The sequence below is a fragment of the Myripristis murdjan genome, chromosome 10 (assembly GCF_902150065.1).
Source record: "Myripristis murdjan chromosome 10, fMyrMur1.1, whole genome shotgun sequence".
NCBI classification, from domain to species: Eukaryota; Metazoa; Chordata; class Actinopteri; order Holocentriformes; family Holocentridae; genus Myripristis; species Myripristis murdjan.
Window position 1 is genome coordinate 16,447,518 of NC_043989.1, and position 27,790 is coordinate 16,475,307.

General features: G+C 40.8%; 1 long non-coding RNA gene across 1 annotated transcript in view; it reads right to left on the reverse strand.

Annotated features, from left to right (window-relative positions):
• Positions 1-25,556, reverse strand: part of LOC115366108 (uncharacterized) — a 106,345-nt gene extending 80,789 nt beyond the window's left edge. Inside the window, exon 1 of the long non-coding RNA XR_003928808.1 lies at positions 25,286-25,556. This is a non-coding gene — a long non-coding RNA (uncharacterized LOC115366108). The remainder of the gene's footprint in view (positions 1-25,285) is intronic.
• Between the last annotated feature and the right edge of the window lie 2,234 nt (positions 25,557-27,790).

The following is a 27,790-nucleotide window of genomic DNA, read 5'->3' on the forward strand; positions in this document are numbered from 1 at the left end:
TCATATAAACTTTTGGCTGCATTACTCATCACTGAGTTACCGATTTCTTACTCTGTTTAACATGAGCAAATAATCAACCTCACCCCACTTTTCTATAAATATGTATGCTTTGTTTCAGTCTTGCTGATGAGGTGAGGGATAATGAATTTGGGTGTTTGATAATGCACCTTGGAGTACATTATCATAATTATACCATAGCCACTTGCCAACAATTACAAAAAAAAAAAAATAAATAAATAAATAAAAATAAGGAGACTTAATGTTTGCAGCAATATGCTATGAAAATATACATTTTCTGTCTGTCCTATTTATATACAGGTTCAACTAACACGGAGTACAGCCTTGCAATGGAAATGCTACAAGGTGACTTGGCTAACATTGTTTAGTTTAAGCCACTGAATTGTAGGATGGATTAACATGGCACATATCTAAGTAGTAATTGCTCAGCTATGTCAGTATTAGTGTCAATCTTACTCCTCTATTAACTGCAGGAAAGTAATCAAAAATTCTGCAGAAATACATATTTTAAGACCAGGTCAGGGTGTGGAAGCTAACCTAGAGCAACATAGTTAACACTGTTGTTATGGTTAGCTGCAACAAATTTGTGAGAGCTGATATAGGCCTAGAGCAGTGACTTAATCTGCTGACAGAAACTTTGTTTGATGTGTCCTGATGTATTATCAGACACCGTCCAGACAATCAGTAAGTAGTCACAGTTGCCCTAGCATAAGTGTGCATATACTATATGCACACTCTTAAGTTCTATAAAACTTACCTTCACCTCATTTCATTAAACTTCTTGCTCATTGTCCTCACATTCTGGCTCTCATGTTACATTTCCAAACCTACCTGTGCGTGTCTTTCCACACCCTCCACTTCCCCTGAGCTGTCATGACCCATCAGACAATCTCCAGACCTTCAAACTGACTCATTATGTAACCATCTCCACATAGACACGTAGACGAGACATGTCACAATCAATCTACTCCCACAAGACTTTAACAAGCTAAAGTGGATGGACAGACCATTCTGTTCCTCCTACCCCCTCCCACCCACCATCCATTCCCAACAACAGAAAGAAACTACTTCTTGTAGGTTGTGGACAAGGCCTTACAGTACTGTAGGTGTGTGTGGGTGCACCCGCATGCATCTGCACACTCACACTTGCACGCATATGTAGACACATTCAGATCTCCGCCGCCTTAGGACAGTTACATAAGACCGTCAGCCTGAGACAGGTGATGAGATGGTTGAAAGGACAGAGAGCAAGGTAAAAGACTGAAATACAGAGAGGGTGAGATTGAATGGTTATGTGCATGTGTAAGCACGTAGGTGTGTTTGGTGTGTGTGTGTGAATGTGTGTCTGTGTGTGTGGGGGGCTAATGAAATATATTTTTGCCAGCTATCCTGCTCTGGTTCCCACATTAGACATAGGGAACAACAAAAGTAGAAAGAGACCAGATGGGTCATGGCCAACAGGAGTGTTTTTGTGTGTGTGTGTGTGTGTGTGTGTGTGTGTGTGTGTGTGTGTGTGTGTGTGCGTGTGCGCGTGTGTGTGGGTGGTTGGGTGGGTGGGAGAAAGTCAGACAGCCCTAATTCCCAGACACCACCCCTGGGGGGCTGGAGGTGGAATTGAACATAGTCTGGAAGGGACAGCTTTGACAGCTCCCCTAAATAAGCCCAGTAATGTTTTCACTCACACTGGACTGAGGGAGATCTAATCTTGGCCTAGATGCACATTACTGGCCTAGCAGCTCTCACACACTCCTGGTGATTATCAAATCCAAGAATTCCGAGTCGATACCTGTGTCCTTGTGGAGACCGTTCTTCACGAGTTGTCTCGGAGGGAGCAAACTTCTCAAGTGTGAGAGCAGAGAGATCTGGGGAGGCTTGTTTAAGGAGGAGTACATATATGATCCTTACATAACAAACAGAGAAATACTGATAGAAATAAATGTTAAGGTAAACCTGTGCTGAAATGATTCATGGAATAATCAATTAGTAATTAGTGATCCGTTTTCTCTGTCATATATTCTTATATCATCATACTTTGTAGGTTTTTTCTTTCTTTTTTTTTTTTTTTTTTTTCCCAAATGCCAAATGCACATGCCCACCATGGCTTCCTTTATCTCTTTCTTCTCTCTCTCTTTCTTTTTTTATTTAAATAATTACTTTATCAGGGATTAAGTTAAAGTAATTAATTTGTCACAAAACTTGTGTGAGTCATGTATGGGCCTTAAAAAAAATAACACTAGGTGCTCTAATCTAGGAGAAACATGTCAGGGGAGATCACCTGCCTAACCTGTCACGTTACTGCAGCTTGAAGAGCCAAATTTGGGTTCACTACAGTGTTTTTTCACTACTTAACTATAGCCAGGTCTTGCCTACTGTCCATCCAGTGAAATACTTGATTTATTTTTGCAATGTTCTCCCACTTGATACCAGTGTGTTCAATGTACCATGAGAGCAGTTCTGTGCTCAGTGAGAAATCAAGGTTTTAGCTGTTACATGGCCAAATTATTTTCCCTATCATAATAATTACACTGCACAACCGTTCTGATGTTTACCTATTGTTGCAAGTTAGCCCAGCTGCCATCAGTGGCAGATTACAGTTGAAGTCCACAGGTGGCAATTTACGATTGCCACCTGTGGATAGACAGGACAGAAGGACAGATAAGATTTTCTAAATATTTACAGCTGTCAATTATATAAAAATAGGATGCCATAGTAAGTTTTCTCAGCTGTGAAATAAAATAGTAGATTATCACACATTAACTGAGACACCCACTGGTTCCAGAGGCATGATAAATGGTGACAGGAGGTAAACCACAGCTTATCCATTCATCAGCTTTAGGGAAAATTACTCAAAACAGCAATTAAAGCCTAAATATTATAAATTGTGGCATCAGCCACTGTTGGTTTCTCACCAAAACTGTCAGTGTTACGGCATCATTGCAATATGCTTTTTTTTTTTTTTTTTTTTTTTTATGTCCCAGGGTATTAGTAGTGGGTGGAGGATCATATTTCAGAGGCAAAATCAATTTTGTGGAGATTTGAAAAATAAATTTAAAAAAATAAAGGAAAAATCCAACCTGGGATATTGTTCCTACACTGTTAGATATTGATTATTGCATTCTAGGAGGTACTTTGTAAGGAAGTGTAATTTAGTATTTTCTTGCAACAATTTTCACTCAGCTTGCCTCATCCACTGCACTTCAGTTGGTGATTTCCCAGAATCAACTTGTTGTTTTCAATCAAATGTGGGCAGCTAGCCGGCTAGTTAAAGATCAGGGCGTGTCTATAACCATGGTCATGCCTCTTACTAAAAAAAGCCACATATCTGTTGTATTATTGTCTGTTGAGCCTACTGTTGGAGGAGCTAATGGTATCCTTGACTTTCTGTGATGGAAAAAAAAGACATCTGCAGGGGAAGTGCAGTAAAATTAAAAAAGCAAAAACTTTTTCTTTTAAACAATGTTGGTGTTTTATGGTTTGAAGAAATATAGTATCTATGGGGAAAGTGTGGTGAAATCAAAATGTTAGCACAGGCTGCATACCTGCCAGCTGTGAGCACTTGGTAAATAATGTAATGAGTATTGTGTAAAAACACAATGGGAGGCTGAGTGGCACCAGGACTTAAATTACTTGCAGCAAGAAACCTTTGAATTTGAAATCTGAAAGGTTTTTAGAGCCCTTGAATATCCTGTCCAGCATGAAGAGGTGCATTGCAGGTCGTTTTTGTTACTTTTTTCCCCCCCACAGACCATTACACCCCACGGCTGACAAATGTATTTAGTGACCAACTGTAATTTTCTCACTGGGTCGGCAGATTTCTTCCATTTTTTTTTTTTTTTTTTTTTTACCTATTTCATCTGTGGGGTCTTTGTGGAGTATTTTCTTGCCTACTATGAGGATTAACTGGTAAATGGACTGCATTTCTATAGCACTTTTATAGTCTTCCAACCACTCAAGTTGCTTTACAATGTTTGCCTCGCATTCACCCATTCACACACACACACACACACACACACACACACACATACAACATTGATGGCAGAGGCTACAATGTAAGGAGCAGTTAGGGGTTCAGTGTCTTGCTAAAGGACACTTTGACACGCTCTCTGGATTACTAGAAAACTGCTCTACCTCCTCAGCCGTGCTGGCCTTAACAGGCCATCATCTTGTTTTATTTGTTGTAAACCTGTGTAACTGTAAAGCCCTTTGAGACTATAAAAAGTGATTCTGGGCTCAAAATACACTTGAACTTGAATCCTATGGTGAATGGGCCTAGGACTTTTTTCACATGCCCATTAGCAATACATTTGTGATGTGTATGTAACATCAAATGTACAAGGTGATTTAACCTCACTGAGCTAAGAGAGCAAACAATTGTTCCCATGTTTTTATTATTATAATAATTATTATTATTATTATTAAAGCTCCAGTCTTAAATTTGCACCACACCCTTACTGTTTCAAAATCAGTGTACATGGGTCTCGTGCAAACAGTGGATTCAACACTATTACATCTAAGATTTGTGCTTGTGAACATATCCTCTGAAACCAGTAATACTTCTTTCTCAGTCTTTCTCATTTAAAGGAATATATCTGCTGTATTTACAAAAAAAAAAGAAAGAAAGAAAAAGAATACAATGAATTAATGAATTCATGGCACCTCTCATGTGTTTGCAAGGTCCTTCTGTAGTTGTGAGAAGAACACTGAGCAGGAGTGGTGTGGCTCTGCCCAACACTTTGTCGCAACTGTGCCATTTCCGAGTTAATTCAATTAGATTTAGTCAATCAAGATACAAGTGCCAAATGAACCTAAAGCTATAGATGTATCAAGCATGTGATTGGCAAAAGACAAAAAAAGCAGGAAAATATACGGCAGTGCAGACTGCCCACTATCTCCCACCCACCACCACCACACACACAGTAACAATTCACACCTTTCCCAGAAATTAACTGGAGTAATAGATTTTTAAGACAAAATGTGTAGTTTTTCATTATATCTGAAAGTGTGTTTTTTTTTCATTCTTTTTTTTTTTTTTTTTTTTTTTTACATAAACCCATGACATCTACTGTATCTTTTGATATTCTGCTGCATTAACTGTATGAACAGGATACAGACTGGAACAAAAATGTATTACAATAAATGAATTAATTTGAGTACCGTGTGCGTGTGTGTGTGTATGTGTGTGTGTGTGTGTGTGTGTGTGTGTGTGTGTAGAATTACCTCTTCAGTCATACAGCCATGCCTGTCAAGTAATACAGCCTGTCAAGGCCAGGTTTGGTTGGATGAAAAGGGCTTATAAAGCAGATGTCTTCAAATCATCTCCGTTTACAAGTTCTACTTGGGCAATTCACCACCCTCACCCTCTCACACACCTTTTCTTTCAGATTTGCATGATTCGCATAGGTTATATTTTTACATCAGAGTTGCAGGAATTCCTAATTAATTGGGAAAAATCATATCTTCACATTATAACAGATGCTTGGAGGGGAACCCATGGGCTGAACGACACCCATCTGTGACACTGGAGCTCATCTCGATTGAAAGGGGGGCCTCATCTGTACTTATGAAAAACCCATGAATGTTTCACCCTGGTTTCAACACCGTCAGTGCGTTCTTTCTGCCGTAATGTTTATGGAGAGCTGTATAAATCGGCACGTGTGAGAACCAGGAGGAAGTGTCCTTCCTCTGTAAAAGGTTGGGCCTTGTCATAGCAGGATTTTTTCAGTGAATACAAAGGAAATGTTTCTGATAAAACTTTTTTTTCCTGACTATATATTGTAATGTAAATTTACAAATTCTTTATTTGTCAGTGTTGTTTGAAGTGATATTCTGCAAAAACAGAAGGGTTGAAATTGATTTGATTTGCACATAGTGTTGTAACCGCAGCAAAACAACAGCGAAAGAGAAGGCAGAACCACTTAAGACTTGAACCATGTGCCAAAACTGTCAGTCATCCAAGAATTCATGCATGACATAAATATTTTTTACTCATTACTCACCTTATTTATGTTCTGTTGTCTGGGCTTAGAATTGCTTTTGGGCAATGTTGCAACCACAGATGGATCCACTGTGGGGTTCTGGTGGTGATTCGTATTAATGGGACCCGACCCCAATCCCTCCTCCTCTTTTTTCTTCTTCCAATCTTTCTCTCCCCTGTACCTCCTCCTGCTAACTCTCTCTGTTTCTCATTCCTTCCAGACACCCAGGAGACAGATGGAGCAACACTCAGCTTCACACCATTTAGCTCTTCAAGGCTGCTAAAACAGAAGTGTGTGTGAAGGGGTTGTGAGGAGGAGTGGGCTGGAAAATAAGGCCTGTGTGTATGTACTGTATGTGTGTGTGTGTGTGTGTGTGTGTGTGTGTGTGTGTGAGAGAGAGAGAGAGAGAGAGAGAGAGAGTGAGAGAGAGAGATAGAGAGAGAGAGAGAGCATATATACATGCCAACATGCGGCATATCAGTGTGTGTGTGTGTGTGTGTGTGTGTGTGTGTGTGTGTGTGTGTTTTCTGCACATAAAGGTGCTGGTGTGTGGCTGGCAGGCTGAGGAGTGTGGAGAGTAAATGAAGGACTTAGTGCTCTACACGACTGACTGGTCAAATCTATGATGCTACCTTGAGCTCCCTTGGTTCTAGTCAGACACTCTTGTTCTTCCCAGTAATGGAGACCGAGTGCTTCTCTCTACGTAGCCAGAGACCTACACAAGCATCACTGTATATCCCTAGTGCACAGCCTGAGCTAAAACATACAGCTTTACTTACGCTATTGTTGCTGGTTTCAAGAAATAAGGCAGCTAAAGGCAGAAGGAATATAATTTTCTGAAGAAAAAAAAAACAAACAAAAAAAAACCAATGTATAGGGTCATACAAAAATAATACCTCTTAACCATCACTTATGGCCCACTAGCCGTGTGTGGCAGTGTGTGCATCTGCAGAGACCCCGCCCTCTGTGTGGAGTTTCTTGTTTTTCTGAGCTCAGGACTCTTGATTACAGATCAACAGCATGACATCCGATAGGAAGCTAAGAAAATCACAGACACGAACCACTCAAAAAAAGGAAATAACGCAAGGCTAAATGCAAATTGGACAAAGCTCGTCCCACAATGAGAGTGAATCTGGGGTTGGCTTTCACTTGTTGGCAAGCACTGACAGAACAGCATGGTACTGGCCTATTTTCAGTTGGACAGATAGTTGCCGGTGGGCCTTTTTTTTTTCCTAGGACAGCAATGGATAATATGTTTTAAATTTTGGGCAGTCGTTTCATTCCATCAGCATCCTAGGAAATGAAAACTCACTCAAAACTCAACTCAGAGGAGGGGCCAATTTTGAATGTTGTGTTTAAAAACCGCAAGTGACAAATCCTACTCATTCTGCCTTTGATTAATGATGTAAATACAAAAGGTAACAAAGGCTATGTTCAGACAGCCAGTACAAAGTGACCCAGATCTTTTTTTTTTCTTTTTATGCCAGTATGAACAGCAAGACTACACTGAATGTGACATTTTCAATTCTGATTAGGGCCACTTTCATATGTGGTTTTAAATCAGTTATGCATCTGATTCCTGCTGATGTGACAGCTGTGTGAACGCTCAGATCAGAATTCATGTGGATTTCTTCCCACTAAGCACACTCACATCATTGTCACAGCATCATTATTCATTGATTGTCAGAAGTGGTGGACAAAACAGCTACAATGACTGGGAGACAGGAGGTTACAACTTAAATAGATTCATGGGAAGACGCTTCAGTCAAAGCCCTTTTTTGCCTTTTTTCCCCCTCAGCCTGAACCGCTGATGGGCTGTCATCACACCACTGTTACCACAGCAAAACTATTCAAGAAATTATTGCAAATGACATTTTTTGTTCAGCAGGTTGCTTGCTGTAAAAGTGGGGTCATGGTACAGATCTGTTCAGACTGATGTCAGATATGGGTCACATACAAAGATGAATGTGAACAGTCAAGGCAAAAAGATCAGATCTGAGAAAGAAAAAAAAAAAATCAGAATTGGGCCACTATCAACCACTGTGTGAATATAGGTTAAATATATTTATATGTGTGCATTTGGAGTTTCTTTCCTGCAGTCTAGGTCAGTGGAGAGTAGATACTGATGAGAGAGACAGACAGCTGGTTTTTGAGCTCTCCATACAAACCTCAAGCTATACCTGAAGTCTCTTAGAGCATGTCATTTTTTTCAGTTCCATCAATGCCCCTTCTACACTGGCCTAAAATCCCACTGCCATTCAAGACTTGAGGTCAGTGTAAACGGGTTAACCTGGCATTTCAGTCCCATGTTCTAAACTCTGCAACAGTCCCAGGTAATTATCAGCTTTAGCTCAAATGAGCATGTGTGTGCATCAGTCACTCATTAATTTGTGACCCACATAGGTACGATGATACAGAACATTGTATTACATTTTAGGTGGGCAATGTTAACCTCATTATAACTTTGTAATATGATAAAAACCAATAAATTGCCATCTTTTTGTGGAGTGGAGTTTTGTTCATAGCGTAGCTGTAATGGGCAGAACGTCAGAGAAACTGCTGTAAACTGCATTTTTCATTTATGTATTGGCACTGACACTTACGGGATTATTATTATAAATGACTATTTTTTGGTATTTGAAAATATAAAATACATGTTTTATAACTAAGGAGATCAAAGGAGACTGTGACGTCTTATGCAAAGGATGTTTATTGATGCTCAGCTGAGGAGAAGAGAGTATGAGCGCTACAAGTGCCAACACTGTGTAGTACCACACCAAGTCTGAGGGTTACGCAGCGGCATGCCTTATTGTAAAGGAGAATCAAGAGGTCAACAGCTCTGTGTTCATGAAAGGCGTCACGCTGCCTGACCTCATCTCCCTACAGTATGTCTGGCATGCCCCAGACTTAAGGCCTTGGTAGCACAGAGACAGTACATCTTATCAATGCAGCTCAAAAGGGCCTAAATGTGACCTACAGCTACAGAGAAAATTTCTTCTCACTCAAATGTTGGGTGATATCCACATTTGCTAGTCATATTGGTACACGTTGTTGCGAAGGCCCTGCGGTTATCTTGTGTTTGATTCAGAGGTGGGCACGTGAATTTGATGTATTTTCATTGTTGGCTGCAGCTTTCCTCATACAAGTTTTACTCGCAGCTTTGTTCAGATTTGATGGTTCTCCACGCTCATTCGAAGTACAAACCTGAAATGCTGCTATATTGCAGCAGAACATTGTTCTTAGATACAAACTCTTTTTGCTGTATATCCGAACAGGTGTGGTGACATCATAGTGATGAAATAATACAGCTGCTATTTTTTAATTACCCCTGGACACTATATCACAGTATTATCTATCAACCCCAGGTACCAATTAACCTGGAGGTAACATATGCATACAGGCCTTCCACTAATTATTATTCTATTATTCTTTATTTATTATCATTGTATTTTTTCTGTTTCTATATTTACACGTATCAAATCAAGTCATCTGGTGCACCTTGGCATAAGCAACGACCCACCAATACAGATAATTGTCTTTCAGCCACATCACTTTCACTTAGCATGCTGTGCTGGCTGTAAATATGACATGAAGACAAATCTGCATTTCAGTAGAGGTCACTGCTCCATGTACATATTTTAAATTGGTCTCATAATAATCGTAATTAGTGTCTAACTACCCAGCCAGTCAAGTGTCTGGCTGACGCCCAGCATGTTATTTGGTGTGGTCGATCTATAGTGCTGCTCTAGATATTGTAATCAGGAATTGCTACTCAAACATTTCTGTCTAGCAGCAGTGAACTACTGTCACAAACATACACTTCACTATCACCAATTACATTTAAATGACATGTCAAACTGTTCCATGCTCCCAACACGTTAAAGAAACAAGCACATAATTTGTTATAAGTGGCAACCACAGTGGTGCTATGAGAAGGATTATGTCCACTGGCTCCAGTGCATGTGCACTAACTGCTCTGTGGCTGTGCTGGGTGGGGACAGCCAGGCTTTCTTTGAGGTGTGTTTCCTCAGTGCTTTTTGTCATTTACCTCTGTTATGAGTGAGCCCTGCATCAAATGAACTGTGCATTTACTGAAAATATTTGAAGTGGTCTTCCCACTCATATTTTCTCCTTGTCAGTCTGCCGCTTCAATCAAGAAACTGAGTTCCTGGCACAATAAAAAAAGGTTACTTTAGGCTCCATTTAGAGGCAGCTTCATAGAATTTTTCATCTCCTATATCAGTGTAATATTCCTATAATATTCCTTTAGAATTTAAAGCTTGCCGTGATATTTGTAGGTCTATAGCGTGCTTCCAGTGTTTATTATATTAGATTGTTTGAGATGATCATATAAGGGATGGGCAGTATTTTAATTGAAAGTATTTTAAGTAATTGAAATATATATTTTTATTATTTTGTCATTTGGATTTGAGCAGTCCTAAGAAAATAGAACATAAATTGTAATCTGTTAACTTCAAAGAAAGGGGGATGACTTTTTTCTAACCAAACTTATGGACATCTGAAACAGAAAAAGCAATTGTGCTATTGTATTTTAATTTAAGTTTGGGGCCAATAAGCACTGAAAAATGCAATGATACGCTGTGTCAGTCCTAAGTTCAAGTAACTAACATTATCATAATTAGCTGATGATGACTAATTGTTGCTACCTGATCCATAAGTCCTGCTGAATTGGTACTGCGCACGTGCAACTGTCAACAGAGATGGGACAGATGTGAGATGGACCATTCCTTAATTACTTTCATGATCAACTCAAAAAATGTGCTTACTTCAGAAAAACGTTTGTTGAATTATTTTTTAAATGACAATTAAATTAGAATCTTCTGGGTGGAGTTTGATGAAGATTGATGCTTAAAATCTTCTGATCATGAATAATCACATTTTTCATTTATGTATTGGCACTGACACTTAAGGGATTATTATTGTAAATGGCTATTTGTTGGAATTTGAAAATACATAATTAAATACATTTTTGACACAAGTATTCTTGTTGTTTATTTTGACACATTTTCACAAGAGTGCATTTCTGTTTTGTAACATGTTAGATTGTCAAATAGCCTATCTTTGCGCATTTCTACATATCATACATCAACTTTCTCTTTCTCTCGGGTAGATATACCCACAAATGCAAACTGTATTTCCACGCTTCACAGATGCAAGCGGCACCAGCAAAAATAGACAAGAAGCATAAAAAGAATAGAACGGCAGAAAATGTCACACGGCTCTCATCAGGCTCCAGCACTGCACCATGTGTACACAGCAGCACTGGATAATATGATAACTTGTTGGCCTCACTGGAGCTACACTGGAGCAATTTGATATTGAGTGTGACATGTTTGGGATAATCAGCACTCACATATCTGAGGCCATGGTTCTGTCCTAGAAATAGGTGGCCTTTCCCATGGGTATTTCATGGATTTTACTCATGACCAAGAATAAGTAGCATCATGAGACTGATTGCTGGTTTGGTGCAGCAGCTGGTGTATCTGACCATGGTGGCCGAGAGAGCAGAGCCACAAACCAAAGCTATCTATTTGCCGATGGCCGTGAGCTGTTAACCTTGCAGAGTCAGCTGACCTCACTTTCATTTGACTCACATAACCATGGACAGGTGCCAAGGGTCACTGGAAGCCACGGAATGGCCGGAGCAATCAGTGTCCTTTGAGAAACTATGGGCAAGGTTATTGAGCGAGGGTAACGAGCAGCAACAGTGCACCAAATTTAAAAACAACAGTGACTGAAGGAATGCGACAAAGTGTCTTTTAAGTGTAGATTTTCCTTACAAAAACAATAAGAATTGTGAACTGTCCTGCTAACAAGCTAGCAATACGCTTGCTCATTTTCACCATTACAGTTGCTGCTTGCTGCTGTTTGCTTAGCTCCATTGTTGTGCCCCATGAAGTTTGTTCATCTGGACAGTTAGATGATGACTGACAGATAGTTGATCTTATCATCTGCTATCAATTTTTGTTACCTCCCATTGCTACTGCCAGTTTTCCAAATGGTTGGAATCCAACCGTGCCCTGATTCTGTTCTGTGAAGTGAATAATAGGAATGAAATCAGTGTATGGCTGTGTAAGGCTAATGAGTTGAGGACAGTAATTGAAATTGAATAAGATTATAGGCACATATTTTCAAAATGAGCCTTCTAGGCAGGCTGGTTGGCCTCGTTCTCTCTGACAGCAAGAGGAGCTTAGCGACCCAGGAGAAGCCAGCTGAGATGGTGCAGGCACTGTGTAAGGAAAAGCTCCTGGGTCCCTCACTTTAGAGGTGCAATGGGCACAGCTGAATAAGAGAAAACCTCTGAGACCCAGTACCCACTGGAGGAAGTACATCCACTAGGAATTTCCAGGTAAGAGCTGAAAGAAATTGAAACGGAGGTTTGGACTGCTCTACATGCCCGGTTCTCTGCATGATCCTGACCCAGATAAGCTGCAAGATGATGGATGGATGAATGCATGGATGATTTCACTGCCATTGTTGAACTGATGATAACTTATTGCAAACACACAACTGTTTAAAGCTTTTTAATCCTTATTTTTCTCTCACTGCATGCCACAAGATGTGTATACACTCGTGTGTGTGCGTGCGTGCAGGTGTGTGCGTGTGTGTGCGTGTGTGAGTGTGTTAGTGTGTGTGTGTGTCTAAGGTTCATGCTTGGCTGGAGCTTACAGGAGTGTGGCTCAGTGATACTCTGCTTATCTGCTTTGTCCACCATTTGCTAGCACATGGGAGACTCCCTATCTAGCTCCAGGGAATTAAAGCTGCAAGTGAAAAGGCCTAAATGGCTTGCACATACACTATGTGTATATTGCCACACACACACATACAGGCTCATACTCATGCATTAACACCAATGGTCAAACACGCACACACATTCCTGCACACACAGATATATGCAAACATCCATAGACACAGCAAAGTTTTGTGTCAAAGTCAAGATTATGCATGCTGATATTGCTCACAATGCAGCACACATACAAACCTACACTCGCCCTTCAACTTCCCTCCAAAAATGCAGACATGCATGTGTGAACACACACACACACACACACACACACACACACACACACACACACACACACACATACACACACATACACACACATACACACACACACATTGAGCCCAATTTTTATTGAACAAGAATCCAATTACTTAACCCAGCTTCAGGTTCCTTACCCTCTTTGCTCCTCCACCTTGACAAGTCTGCCTTAATATCTGCTGACAGCCTATGTCCAACATGCACACACCAGATACAGACACACACAGACACACACACACAGACACACACACACCTGACCCCTATAAGAGTCTGATTAAATGAAAACTGTGATGCCCATCTCTCCATCCTGGGGCCAATGAATACCAATGAGAGACACATATCACAATCCTTAGTGTTTGTGTGTGTGTGTGTGTGTGTGTGTGTGTGTGTGTGTGTGTGTGTGTGTGTGTGTGTGTGTGTGTGTGTGTGTGCGCGCGCGCGTGTGTGTGTCAATGAGAGAGAGAGACAGACAGAGAGAAAGAAAGACAGAGAGAGTTGAGAATATTATCCATGCAGTGTCATTGATTTTTTTTTTGTCTGTTTTCCCTGTCATGCTGATATGTCTCCATGTCATCCTGGATTTTATTGTTCCCAGTCTATAGATCACTTATTAAACTGAGTAATGAGGAGGTCACACATAATTTCATTTGCTCAAGCAGTACCTGGGGACATTTTCTTATTTCACTCAAATCTATGATAGTTTTCTTTTGAAAGGCCATAACTCTCCCACAGTAGCACAGACTGGGGTCACAGATGCTAAATGGGCCATTTATAGATTCCTGGTGGAAGGAGAATATTGTGTTGAGTCAATTCAGGCCCCTTATTGAGGCTATTTGACTCAGTGGGGCTTAATTGGTTCCCAGTGATATATCTGATTAAGGGCCAACCTTTCAAATCATTATATCACATATTCTATGACACTGTCCCTCACCCAACCCCATCCACCCACACACACCCACATACACATAGTCTAACACACCAAGAGCAAGTTATTCAGGAGTGCAACTCCACACAACAAATGGAATATCCATATTATTATCCAATAGGTATTCCTATCAACAGTGGCCCATGGGCATTTGCTGTGATAACTGGTAAATACAATTATGTCCCAAGCAACAGGACTTAAGCCAGTGAGAGATATTGTACACAGCAGTCCCGAATTTTGTTTTTCAGTTCAGTAGTCACTCTCAAATACATTTCCATTTACAAATGATATCTGCAGGCATCATTATAATGCATGCATTTAGCCACTGTATTAACTACAACCAACTGTATTGTTTACATAGGGGGCAAGCCATCATTTTTCTTTGTTTTGCTTTGCTTTGTGTTTTGTTTCTGTTTATATAATGTGTGATAACCCCCTGTTGCTTGCAGACAGACCACCCGACAGGCTTTCATATGGTGAAATATCAAATCACAGCAAACAAATAACATCGACAGAGCATGTGAAAAATTAATGTCCTTGGAGGCAGTTCATGTATGACAATCAGCGACCTGAGAGATGGAGAATATTGTCTGAAAACGGGCGGTGTGGTACAGGATATGTTTTCCCCCATCTTTCTCTGTTTGAGACGTCTGCCGCCATTGGTCAGTTGTCCTGCAGGGCTAGTTGCCAGGCTTATCGGTCTGTTACAAATCAGCCAGAGAAATTGCAGCAGGAATGTCTCTCCCTTCCTCTCTGCTCTCCCTCACCAGGATCACCCAAGGGGACTGAAGTGTTAAGAACATAGCATGAATCTCCACTTCCTTCCTTTTCTTTAAATCTGCCTCTTTTCTCCTCTCCCCCTCTCATGCCAAACCAAGTTTCCACTTCCATCTCTTTCTTTAAAATCTGACACTTTAACTCATTTGCTGTGTTTTCAGCAGCGCTGTTATGTTATGGGTATTGTTTTCTTCCACACTGACAGCAATTTACAGCATATTGATCCGGCATTAGTTACATGAGGTTTTGTATAACCCATGTATGCCCTTCATGACTGAAGTGGATTTACAAGTAATATGGGAAATCAATAAGGCTGTATATTTTACCACCCCAAATCACTTTAAGACAGTTAGGGGCCATGTACTTTGCAGTCCCGAGTCAACTTTGTTGTTTGGTAGAATATTTTTCTTCTTCCCATGGCCAAATACAGACGATGTGACAACACTGTCTGTATTTGGCCATGGGAAAAACTAAAATGGAGTTTATTAAAAAAAAAAAAAAAAAACTCATAGGCAAAAGTAAAGTTTTGGTATCAGTCCATCACAATCAAAGAGCAAATGTTTAGTTCTTGGCTCTCCATTTTTGCACTGATGTTCAACATTCACTCTTTGTACAAATTCATCACAGAGGGTGAACAGATACTAATTTAGTCAACAACTGGGCTACAACTCTCGCTTTTTCTCAAATGCCAATGACAGCTAACACTGCCATTATTGCTGTCTCCACCACAAACCAGAGTGAAGTTTGACACCGGTTATTTGCTGGCTCCAATATTTCAATTATTTGTAAAATAAACAAGTAGCCTAAATCCACACTCAAACACAAAGCCTATTTGTGATCAGTGGAAGGCAAGGAAGAACCACTGTTCTCAATATTTAAGACAGTTTACTCACAGAAAATCCACTATGAAGCCAACTTTATTCCTGTCACATTTAACCCCCAGCTAAATGGAAATGAAGTTGAGGCATGTTCTCTGGAATTTGTCGACAGTTGTGGGCAGTGTATAAAACCATGCCCTGAAGTAAAAAAAACATGAGATGTGTTAGGAAGGTGGGTAAATCAGAGAGGTCAATTACAACACATGAACACAAAATAACTTGTGGAATCCACGGACAGAACAGATTGATGAAGTGAAACAGTGTAAGAGAATCTTACGACTTTAATGGAAGATGCTGGTCGCAGCTAATATTGTTTTAACTTCATCAGCTTTCCACCACTTGTAGCTGCAGATGGCGAGAGGTCGCAGCCGCTGTTTTGCTGCTTGTGTATCTGAAACAGCTAAAGTGCTTAAGTGAGCGCCATTTCCATATTTCTTATTCTGATAATGGAAAGCACTGCCATCACAAAATTGCCCCGACACCATAGTGCCAGCCAAGTGAGTGGATTAGTTAATGTCCAAAAATGGAGGTATTTCCCAGCCCCACTGCACTTACAGTGTGTACATGTGTGTGTGGAGGGTGGGTCTTGTGTGTTCTAGAGAGAGCTTAATGACTTTTTCACCCCTCGCATGTGCCCTGAAGACACATTTCAGTTTACATTCGCAGTATTGAATTCATAATTGCTTGTTGGCCATATAACTTCCTGCATAATGAAATGCTTTCATAATAATCAATAAAGGAAATAGAGCAGGTCCATTTAAATGTTGTGGGAATAGGAGAAACCCATCAAGTGGAACCATTGCTTTCAATGCTGCAGTCTGTTATAGCATGTAGAGGGAAGGAGTGGATTCCATTTCAAAAATCTCCACTTGGGGACTGCTATCTTTCCTTACTGTGTATGAGTGATGATATGTAGGAAGCAAGGAAGGATGGATGTCTGTCTGAGGTGTTGGAACTGGGCCTGGCCCTTGGGTGCCCCCTGCCCAATCTCTATAGCCGGCTCACAGTGGATTGTGCCTACTCTCATTTAGTCAGGCCTATTTGTCTTCCTTCTAAAGCCCCGACCTGCTCCAAAGATGTAATTCCATAAAAGCATGCAATCAATACTGCAGAAACTGTGCTCTCATCTATCATTTTTGATAAAAAAAGGGGAAAAAAACAAATACGGAGAATTGTGTGAGTGTGTGTGTGTATAGACAAAAAAAAAATAAAGCAAACAAGCTAAGGTAGGGCGGGGTCAATAGCTTATAAACGTCTGCTCAAACATGCACACACACACACTCACATCCATCAAGTAACCTTGCTGTCTTTGAGCCTTATCAAATGCAGAGGATGGCTTTGTCCACTGGATGGCACTGTTAAGAGATGTTTCAGAGTCGCAGCAGCAATCAATTCATGTGTGGTATTCAGTGTCAAAAACGAGGAAATATTAATTTCTTTGCTCCTGGAAACCTTAACATTTCCAGGAAGATATAAATACAATATCCACACAGAAACACACACACACCCCCACACATAGAGGCCTCATTAATCTCTTCTGTAACAGGACTCTATCCTCTGGCTCCAATATTACAGTAAATGGTGATGCTTATCTGCAAGCAGTCCTGCCCTTGAAATAGGTGCTGTTCCATTCCCAGCTAATTCCACAGCCATTAAATGGTCGGCACATTTTTCACAGGTATATAAATTGCTTTAAGCTGCGGCTTACTCTCAGCACATTGAAATACAAACACGGATGTTCTCCTCTTTTTATCTCGCTGTGCCCTCTGTCTCCTTAATACCCCCGACCCTCCTTCCCCATGCTTCCCTCCCTTCTTCCTACTCTGCCTGCCACCCCTGCCATCTTCTTACAAGTGAAACGAGCGCAGATTGACTTCTAGCTTGTAGCAAGGTTGAGGTAATAGCTTATTAGTAGCCAATAAACTTCAGTCATTTCCATTTAAGCCAACACTCCAATCTTGTTCATAATCACCAAGACATAGATAGGGCTGAAAATCAATGGCACATTTTAACAGGATGCCCCCTGTGCAGCATTTGATATATCTGATCAAGGAACTGAGGACTTGTAAAGATGCAGGGGGATACATCCCTCATCTGAATATAAATGAATAGGTGCACTGATAGGCCCATTTGTGCTCACATAAACATTGCACAAATCAGCAACTATAATGCCTTCCTTTTGATACAACAGGAAAACACAGACAAGATATTAAATATTTCACAGCGAGTTGGAAAACAGTTGAAGGCCTCCTCACCTCCAAAGAAGGGGGAGGTTGTAGATCAGACATTCACGTCACACCTCTGCCCATCCAGACCTGACAGCAGGACACCTGCAGCCTCACTGATGAGGGGATGAAATACACCTCCCCTCCGTACACTCACTCTCTCTCATCTATCCATTTTATATTCCTCTCTCCCTGTGTGCCCACAGCCACAGAGCAGCTGGCTAGTTATTTGTGACCTGCCAGTCTGCGGGTGTAACGAGGTTTCGACGCAATTAAGAATACATTTCCCACGTACCGATGCAACAAATCACAGCCTTGAGTGCCTGGACAATAACACGGGAGCCCACACGCGCAAACTTCACCTCGCAAGTCACACAAATCAAGCAGCACATAAATGGGAACATGAAATAACTAATCATTGTTGGAGAAGAAAAGGCAATTATTAATCGATTCCATTTGTGCTGGCCTGAAAGGGGTTCAAATTGTACCCATTCTTCAGAGGAAATATTTGCTGTGGCTGTGGAGCTTGGCTGGCGTAATCACTACCTATTATGTGTGTTGATTTGAAAGTAAGAAGCAAAGTGGTCAAATACATCAATGGTAAACCATTATTGTGTCAATTCAGCGACAGAAGAGCAATCTATTGTATAAAATAAATTATAAATGTGCAGCACACTACGTGAGCATTTTTCAACATGTTGACTTTACGATCTCAGCAGGGAGATTGGTGGGATTATTATATTTTGGTTTAACAGGGAAATGGTACACTGTCATGTCAGAATTACAACCTACAGTTTTCCTGTCTAGTTCACTCCTAAAACTCAAGCTGTGTCAAAGAACCAAACAAGTAAAGATAGAAAGTAATTTGCAATTATCAGATCTGAAAATTTATTTTTTTAAATTTGATATAATTTAGGAAAACTTTGACATAGCCTTGCTGCTTTCATTCTCCATAAAATGAAAAGAAGACAGCTTATTTCATGTTGGATGAATCCTCCTACCTCTGCCACTGTCTCATTTGAAGATCATTTCAATAGCTGAAGCAGATGCAGGTAATTTCAGCACTTTGTGAAGACATAAAAATACCTCTTCAAAGCTGCTTCAACAAACTTTGTCCCATAACCTTTATCTTTTTCACAAAAGGAAGCATTCCTACTTTAGACAGAGTATTTCATGCATGTATTTTATTTGCAACAGAGAAGTTTTACACTTTCATTAGTCGTCCATACCAATAAACATTGCAGATATCACAGGGACAAGGATTCATATCGCATTTCCATCACATATCACTTTTCAAATGTGCTTGTCAGGTGCTAACCACTTAAAAGCACAGACAATTCAGCCACTGTCAGCAGAGCGACGTTCCTTACAGATAGACATCAGTAAGGCACTACACTGCAGCTTATTAATATGACTATATCTGCTCATTATACACATAAGGTAGGCGTATTTGTCAAGCTACTTTATATTTCAAAATACTATGTGACAAATTCAAACAGACGCTGATGCATGTCTGCTGTCAGATTGTTTTCTGTTAGTTGTTTTAATTTTGCCATCATTCATGTTAACAGCCTTATGGGAGGTTATTGGTTGTTTTTTTATGTTGTTGTTTTTGACTGCTGTTTTCTAGTTGGTAATTTTCTCATGTCTACTCAATCAAACCCATAAATACTATAAATCCTTCCCTTTATTATGTTGATATTTCAAAAAAGCCCACTAAATCACTTTCAAATTCCACAGTCTACTCAGAAAGCCTGCTGATTAACACATTCTGTATTGAGCATCAGGCAATCTGGTGATTTGGAGGGCCGAGATTGTAGTTTTGTATATAGATTATATGATGGTCCAACTGCTTTGCAGTAAAAATGTACAATTTATTTAGATACACAATTTGCATTATCATATATTCTGCATTTCAAAATAGCCTCAAATAGTATATTTGGTATGTGACCAATATATAACACAGATTATGAAGTCAGTGCATAAATCAAGCAGTGCCGTCTTTTGTCATGTTATCTATCAGTGCATGTATTAAAAGCAGCTTTTTAATATATTTGGTAAATAAATACATCCATAGACCACAGAGAGCGTTTGCAGTGTGTCACTGTCTCTCCTCTCATGTCTGTTTTCCTCTTCAATCCACACTCCTGTCTATTTTGAACAATAACAGAGCGTTCACTAACTGATGTGTTTTTGTACTGTAAGAAGCAGATAATAAGAGTGTGTCTATGTCTGCATGGATGTGTGGGCGTTTGTGTGCACATGTGTGATGGTATGTGTGCGTGTGTGTATGTGTGTTATGTGCATGCACCTTTCTTCACAATCCAAATGTGGCGCAGAGGGGGCGAGTTCGACATCTGCAAATTGAATTCTGCCCAAACGTGACAGTGATGAAGTGTTTTTCATAGCAGCAGTGATTGTCTCTATCTCCACTCCTGTCCATGAGCATTACAGCAGGCTTGCCTGCTCCACCAGCCTTAACCTCAGCACCAGCTAGCTCATCTTTTAATGACAGCATTGGAAAATCAAATTCATACTAGATACATGTTTTATCAGCTGCAGCGTTGGCTGGCGAGAATGTTGGTGTTTGTGTCTCTCGCTATCCATCCCTCTCGCTTGTGGTTCTCTTGCCCTCTGCTTCTCCTTATAAGATCAGGTCTGCTTAGCCTTCAGGCCAGCTTTTAATAATAGGATAAGGTGCAGAAAATTGATCTGGCTTCACAGGCGCTAGCTTTTAGGATTATGTCAATAATAAAACAAAGTTTGGCCTTTCCTATCCTGCACTTCTCTTCAGGCAAGCAGAGGACCTCTGTGTTGCACTCTGGCTCTCTTTGTAGCTCCTGCCTCTTAAAAGTAGAGAAGAGGAGGTGGAGGACAGAGGAAAGGAGAAGAGGGTGTGGTTACCTGGGGAGATGAAAGAACTTAGGAAGAGAGGTAGGCATAGGTATCTCAGTGGAGCTATGTCTCTCCTGTAGGGTGTGAAAGAGTGGAAGCGAATTGCGATGGGAAGGAAGTCAAAAGTGCACGGGGCGCAAGTCCTGAGAAGCGGAGCGAAACACAAGCTCAAAAGCAAGGTCAAGTCGGAAAGTGAAATCATTGATCAAATGGATAAAGTAGGGAAAAAAACGCAAGCACGGGAAATGGAGTTATTCACTTAAATACGCTCAACTGCAGTGCTGGATGCCCTCTAGGTGTGCTGAAAATAGTGCAGCAGAGGAAGGATGTCAATGCACAGTCTTTAAACTAACAGTTGAAAAGGAAAGTAGAGAAAATACGGCCCTACGTATCCGGTTCCTTCGAAATCAATGGTCTCAGATGTTTAAGTAACACTGAATGGCGTACACTATTCTATACAAACATAGGAGAGATCCTCCTCCATTCTCTGCTGCTTTTCCCGTGTGTGGGTGTTACCTTCCTCTTGGTATTCTAGACACAGATCCACTCAGGCCCAAACTTCCTCCTGTGATCTCTGCTGTACCTGCTCGCTCCTCTCTTCTTCAGTGCCTCCACATCTCAGTAAATGGCAGGCAAAAACACAGACAGAACGCAGCTGGCTGACTGACTGACTCCCACAGTTGGCTCCGGCAGTGGCTGACAGTAGGGGAGAGGGTTGCTCCGACGGATGCACCCCCCCATAAACTAGAATCATTTCTCTCCCTGTCTCTATATCGGTCTATTCCTTTTTCTCTGTTAGCAGAGAGTACTGCCTCTGTCAGAGTTGGAGTGATGTAAGGGTGAACTTGCCCTGACCTCTCCTCTGTTAATAAGGATAGAGTGACAGAGTCTTCATCATGACAAGCCGACAGTGAGAGAAAGAGAGAGCAAGGGTGAGAAATACACAGTTTTCTTAAAAAGGGTGGCAGCGGCAGTCCCTCCATCGTATATTATGAAGCTTAGCCAAAAATGTCTCTAAATTACATCATTCCCAGCAAGAGACAGAGAGGGCTAAACAAAGAGATATAAACCTCTCAGTGGATGAAACTTCTGGGGGTCGGGAAAAAGTCACACCAGGCAACAGGCATGCTGGGTAATTCTTGATGAGAATGGTTGCCATGGTGAAGTCCAGCCAGTCCATTCTCTCTGGCTCTGACATTAGAGCACTTTGAGCTCCAGGAGCCCCCTGTGGGAAAAAAAAGCTACTTAACATTAACAGAAGGCTCTCAACTCCACCGCTCTGCTTTTCACCTTAATTTGGCTGAGCAGCATTCTGGCTATGTGTTTGCTGAAACACGGAGATCAGAAATGAACTGTAAGCGTGTGGGCCAAGCAGGAAGGGGAATAAGCACGAGGGTACTTTAGGCCAGCATTGGTAAACATTTTCATGGGTTTGCATGTCTCCTTCAAGTCTTTGTGCCCTTGGGTTATTAGAGTAATATGACTTGACACACCAGAAAGACAACTCTCCTCTTGAGCTGCAGTGACAGCAGCTTTCTAACATCTGAATGGGGAAAAATAAGAATAGCTATTGCTGTAAAATCCCATAAACCTGCTCTTAGATATTGTTTATACTGAATAATGCTTAATAATGAGATCAGAAAGGTCGGCTACACAAGCAAATAAGATAATAAAAGCTGTGAGTGGGCCAAGTCCTCAAACAGTGCCTGTGGTTACTGTGTCCTGACTTGTCCTTACCTAGCCTAATTCTTGTCCTAATGAAAGAAAGGTGAAAAAAGTTTATCCAAAACAGAGACAGAGTGACACACACAACTATAATGGCATGCGTACACACTCCTTCTTTCATTGTGGGACATCATGAAAGCTTTTATCCCACACCTCTACTGGTCAGCAGTAAAGAGAGTGAGTGAGTGGGAATGACCTTTAACTACATGAGGCTTGCTTATGTGTTTGTTTGTGTGTGTGTATGTGTGAGAGAGAGAGAGTGTGTGAGAGAGTGTGTGTGAGTGTGAGAGAGAAAGAGGGAAAAGAAGTTTTCACCACTGGTGCAGCGATCAACTCCAATACGCATCAAACCTAAAGCTGCCGAGTCCTGATGTCATGGATGACCTTTAGAAGATCAGACCTGCCACTTTAGTTACAGATCAGTCCAGGAAGAGGTGCAGATGCTGACCCCACACACACACACACACACACATACACACACACACTACCTCCCTATACCAGCAACCCTCCCATTCTCTGTTTCCCCTATGCATGTCTACCTGCCTGTCAGCATGTGTGTGCATGTGGCTCAGATTCAGTTGTTACTGCTAATGGTTTTGAGGCATTAACATAATATATAATTTAGTGTAATTGTTAATAGTGTAATTAGAACACTTCCAGCTGTTGTTCAGCTTCCCTTCACATCTGCACGGGTGACAAATGAATATGTATTCTATGCACCTGTAGTTAAGAATGAAGATACAAAAGGGAATGAATCACAGGCTACTGCTTTCTCACTGTAAATGCAAGTATTACACTTAATTTTGCCCAAGTTACTACTTTGCTCAGGCAGCTCAGAGCAGCTCACCAGCAAGGCTCCTGCTACTTTGAGGTACTTTCCAGTGAGCTTTCTGTGATACACTCCAAGGAGATATAAGTTGAATCTCCTTTGTGGAGTAAAGAACATGGTATATCTGCAAGAAGTCCACAACACCGCATAGCCTGCAGGGGATGAGAGAGTGAGGATGAAACGAGGGGGAAATCAGAGGGTGGAAGAAACTGCAACTTTGTTCCTCCTCCTGGAAGCAGCGTATGTCGAGTGAGAGATGCAGTGGCCTTTGAGATGAGGGTACATCCCCCTGAGAGGGAGAGGAGGCACAGGTAGAGAGAGAGAGAGAGAGAGAGAGAAAAAGAGAGGGAGACAAAGAGTGACAGAAAGACAGAGAGTGGAGAGGGGATCAGAGAAGGCTTTACGAGCGCCAGTGTTTTGACATGCAGAGGTTAAGTTATGGGACCGGCAAGCAAGACAACCGCCTTGGGCCCTGACTCAGATGGGGCGCCAGCCGCCAGCCAAGATAAGACAAAATCAATGCGCTGCCAAAGGAAATCACATCTGATTCTAAGTGAATTTTTGAGGCTATCACTTGTATCTCATCAGGTCAAAACATTAATTTTAACTGGTTTCGAGGATCTAGTGAGACCTGATCAATGGGCTGGTGGGGTGGGGGTGGCGGGGGGGTGTATGTGTGTGTTGGGGGGTGGCTGTAGCACAAGCACTGTGTAGAGCCAAGTTAGCTCCGCCACAGCCCCACTATAATTTAAATAGATTTCTGAATGTTTTTTTTGGACTGGTGCTGAAAAAAGCTCTTTGTTTAATGTCTTTTAATATGTGAGAAAATCTTGACAAATCTACTGTACACCGCTTTTTCCAGTTTTAACGCACAGACATAGACTAATCAACATCAGTAAAACATTAACAGGGGGCTAACCTGTGAAAAAAAAAAAAAATGAACCACAGCAAAGACCACCAACCTCCAGAGTCACAACTTCATGAAACGACCACACTGTGCAATCTTCATTTGAGGAATGTGTATTTTTTGTTCTAGGTGTACTTGAGACTTCCAAAAATTGAGAAGTCATAATATTTGACTCTCGCCTATGACAGGAGAGTACTTTATGTAAGTTTGACAGTGCACTGCCACAGTACGCTTCTAGACAGCAGAGTTTAATTAAGGAATAATCTCTGATGACAAATCTACAACAGCATTACCAACTCATAACATCAAATAAACTGGGAGTCAGTGACCCGCATGGCTGGCTGTACTTAGGCAGGTGCAGAGCAGGGGACCTATCATAGGGGGGCGAGGAATTTGAAGTGGGGGGATATATTAATTTATAAATGATTAAATGCTCTCTCTCTCTCTCTCTCTCACACACACACACACACACACACACACACACTTGGATTTTCACAGGCTATGGTACCCCCATCCCACTGTCACCCAAGATTCTTCAGCATTATGCAAATCTAACTCAGCAGTAGCAATAAACAGCTCTATATTAACCACATGCAGATGCAGTTTGTCCACAATAAACAAATCCTATTAACCACTACATCTGAAATTACTACTCCTGCTAGTATTTTTATAATAGGGGTCCGCAAACAGACTTGTCTTTTACCACTCTTTTTATTTGTTTATTTATTTTTTTTCCTCTATTTGAAAACAGATGCCCAATATGTTGGGGGCAAAACAGAGAACATGCCTCCAAAACAATTTTTATATGAAGGTTACCAGCACCAGTCAACCAATGGAATATGAAACCACGGCAAACAAGCACTACTTTGCAATTAAACCTTTAAAATTGCTGCAGGTGTGACAAAACCATGTGCAATATCCGGCAAATGCAAACTCACCAACACCATGTCCATGGCCAACAGTATAGGGTTGCTAGCCACCATGCAGAGCTACAGCAACAAGCCAGGCTACCGATGCAAAGTTTGTTTATGGAGCATTTTAAACAGACATTACTGTTAACACACTCACCACGCTGGCGTTTTTGCTGTTTTGCGGGTCAAGGGTGGATAAAAATGTCGTCAAACGTCAGTCCTTTGGTCGTTCCAGAAAACAGGTATCTACTCCACAGGCCAAGGTTTAGCAGTAAGCTTCACTGTCTTTGATTTTTCCTTATCCAGTGAATTCAATGTGCAGCTTATAGAGCGTCATCATCCTCGTCTAAATGTTGGAAATTGTCCCAACTATTCCGCAGGGTCAAGCTGCTGAGTTTGGTTTCCTCCGACTTTTACAGGCTCAGAAGTGACTTCTTCTTTTTTTTTAGAAGTTTCAAGCGCCTAAAACGTCTCTCGGCCTTGGTGTGGCACCGCTAATGGACACAGTTCTTCTCTGTCACTACTTTTGGATCACTCCATTTACACTTTTAACCTACTCTCTCTCTCCATTGTAAACAAGATTTAAAAAAAAAAAAAAAAAAAGACGCCCACTTGATCCAACAGGATGTATTGAGCCAAGTGATTGACAGGTGACATCACGAGATATGTAAAAAGAATGCCAGAAGAGTATGCAAAAAATAAATAAATCAAATGAGCAAACAAATTAATAAATAATATAGCTGTCAAGTCAATGAATATATATATATACATACACAAGTAAATGAACATATACTGTATTACTGAATGTGTTTGTGTATGTGTGTGTGTGTGTGTGTGTGTGTGTGTACTGAAATCACACTTTCACAAGTCTGCCCTAACCCATCCTTACACTGGCTATCTGTTCAGCTTAGAGTTGAGCAGCTCCTAAACTTTGGAATAACATCCCCCATGAAATTGCGGTGGCAAATTCACATCCAGTTTTCAAGTCTCAATTAAAAACATCGTTTTTCTCGCTGGCTTTTCTGATTTAGGTACAATTTCTATTTTATTATTGTAATCAGTTTTAATTACTTAATCTGATCCGGTGGCGTAATTTTATGTTATGGCCTAATTTGTTTTTAACCAAATTTTAATGGCTTAATTCGTTTTTAACTTGTTTTATTTTGTTCCAGTGTCTTTATTTTTTTATCTGATGTTGTGCAGCTTGTTTTAATTTTAATGTCTTACTTTGTTTTTTAACTTGTTTTATTTTTGTTCTAATGTTTTTATATGTCTGATGTTGTGCAGCACTTTGGGCAACACTTTGTTGTGTTTAAATGTGCTGTAAGTAAACTGACTTGTGACCTAGACAGCATAGCCTTTGCATCCCAGATACAAAGCCAAATGAACAGAGAATGGCCTATATTCCCTACTCCCATTAGAGGTTATTGCAACAGTGCAAAAAACCCCACAGTCAGACATGGTGGAAATATTCAGGAATGAGGATGTTTCACCTATTCCAGAGCTGGTGACTTGCACAGGGTCGGCTCTACTGACTGAACCCTCAAGAAACCATAAACAGAGACCAGAGTGTTTGTCTTGCCTGAAAAAGCATGTCCTATAAGTCACGCCCCTGGTTCTATTGTTGTCATTATAGCCAATCTGAGCGACTCTGTGCTCCGTAGCACCATTTTCTCCTACAAACAATTCCACCCAACACCTGATTTGTGCACCTCAGGTTTACAGCCCTTGTTAGGCTCCATGATTAGTTTTCGAGGCTGTGCAGCTACAGGAGCAAATGCCTACATTGTATTGTTTTAATTCTGTTTCTGAATTATAAAAGGGGCTTCAGTTCATACAAACAGATCATTTCAACATGTATATTTAAATATCACAACAAAAAAATGTCATTCCTATTTTGTGTCATCTTCCATGTTGGTACCTGAGCCCTTTAATTTTGGATTTGGTGTGACCTCTAGAAATATCACAGACAACCAGTTCCAAACATGGGATTTATTTAGCACCCAAGCATTTTCAAGAAGGTATAAAATCATCATGCGCTCATATTTCAGGAAGGTGTTCTGCAACCTTGAAACTAATGGCGACGTTTTCACAGTTTTAATCTTTTGAAAAAGAACTCGCACTTCACCAATAAATTATGTGATCCTGAATAAGTTTAAGGGTTTTTATTATAGATTAAACACTGTTTTAATGAATAAAAACGTTAATTTGACACACTCGTGAGCAGCTCTGATGACCTAAAATTATGGAAATAAAATTGCAGTTCTTCATTCAGCTCAGAAATGCGAGCATCTGTACCTTCAATCTGTAAGTCTGTGCACGTTCCTGTTCCCTTATATATTCATTCTCATGTACAGCAACTTTCACATTTAACTATCTGGCTCATCCATCACCTACATGCAGGTGTGAAGCAATGCAGCTCAGCGCTCCAGCCCGGTTTAAAATGTGTGTTTTATTCTCTCACACTTACAATTACTAAGTACAGTATACACTGCATCACACATGTCCTGATCAATCCAGAGGCTGGTAGGGTACAAGGGTGTGTTATATGTTTGAGTTTATGTGAATGGACAAGTGCCTCTGCATGCATACTATATATATATGTATGTAAATCTGTATGTGAAGACTGCATATGTGTATAGGAATGTATGTCTGTGTGTGT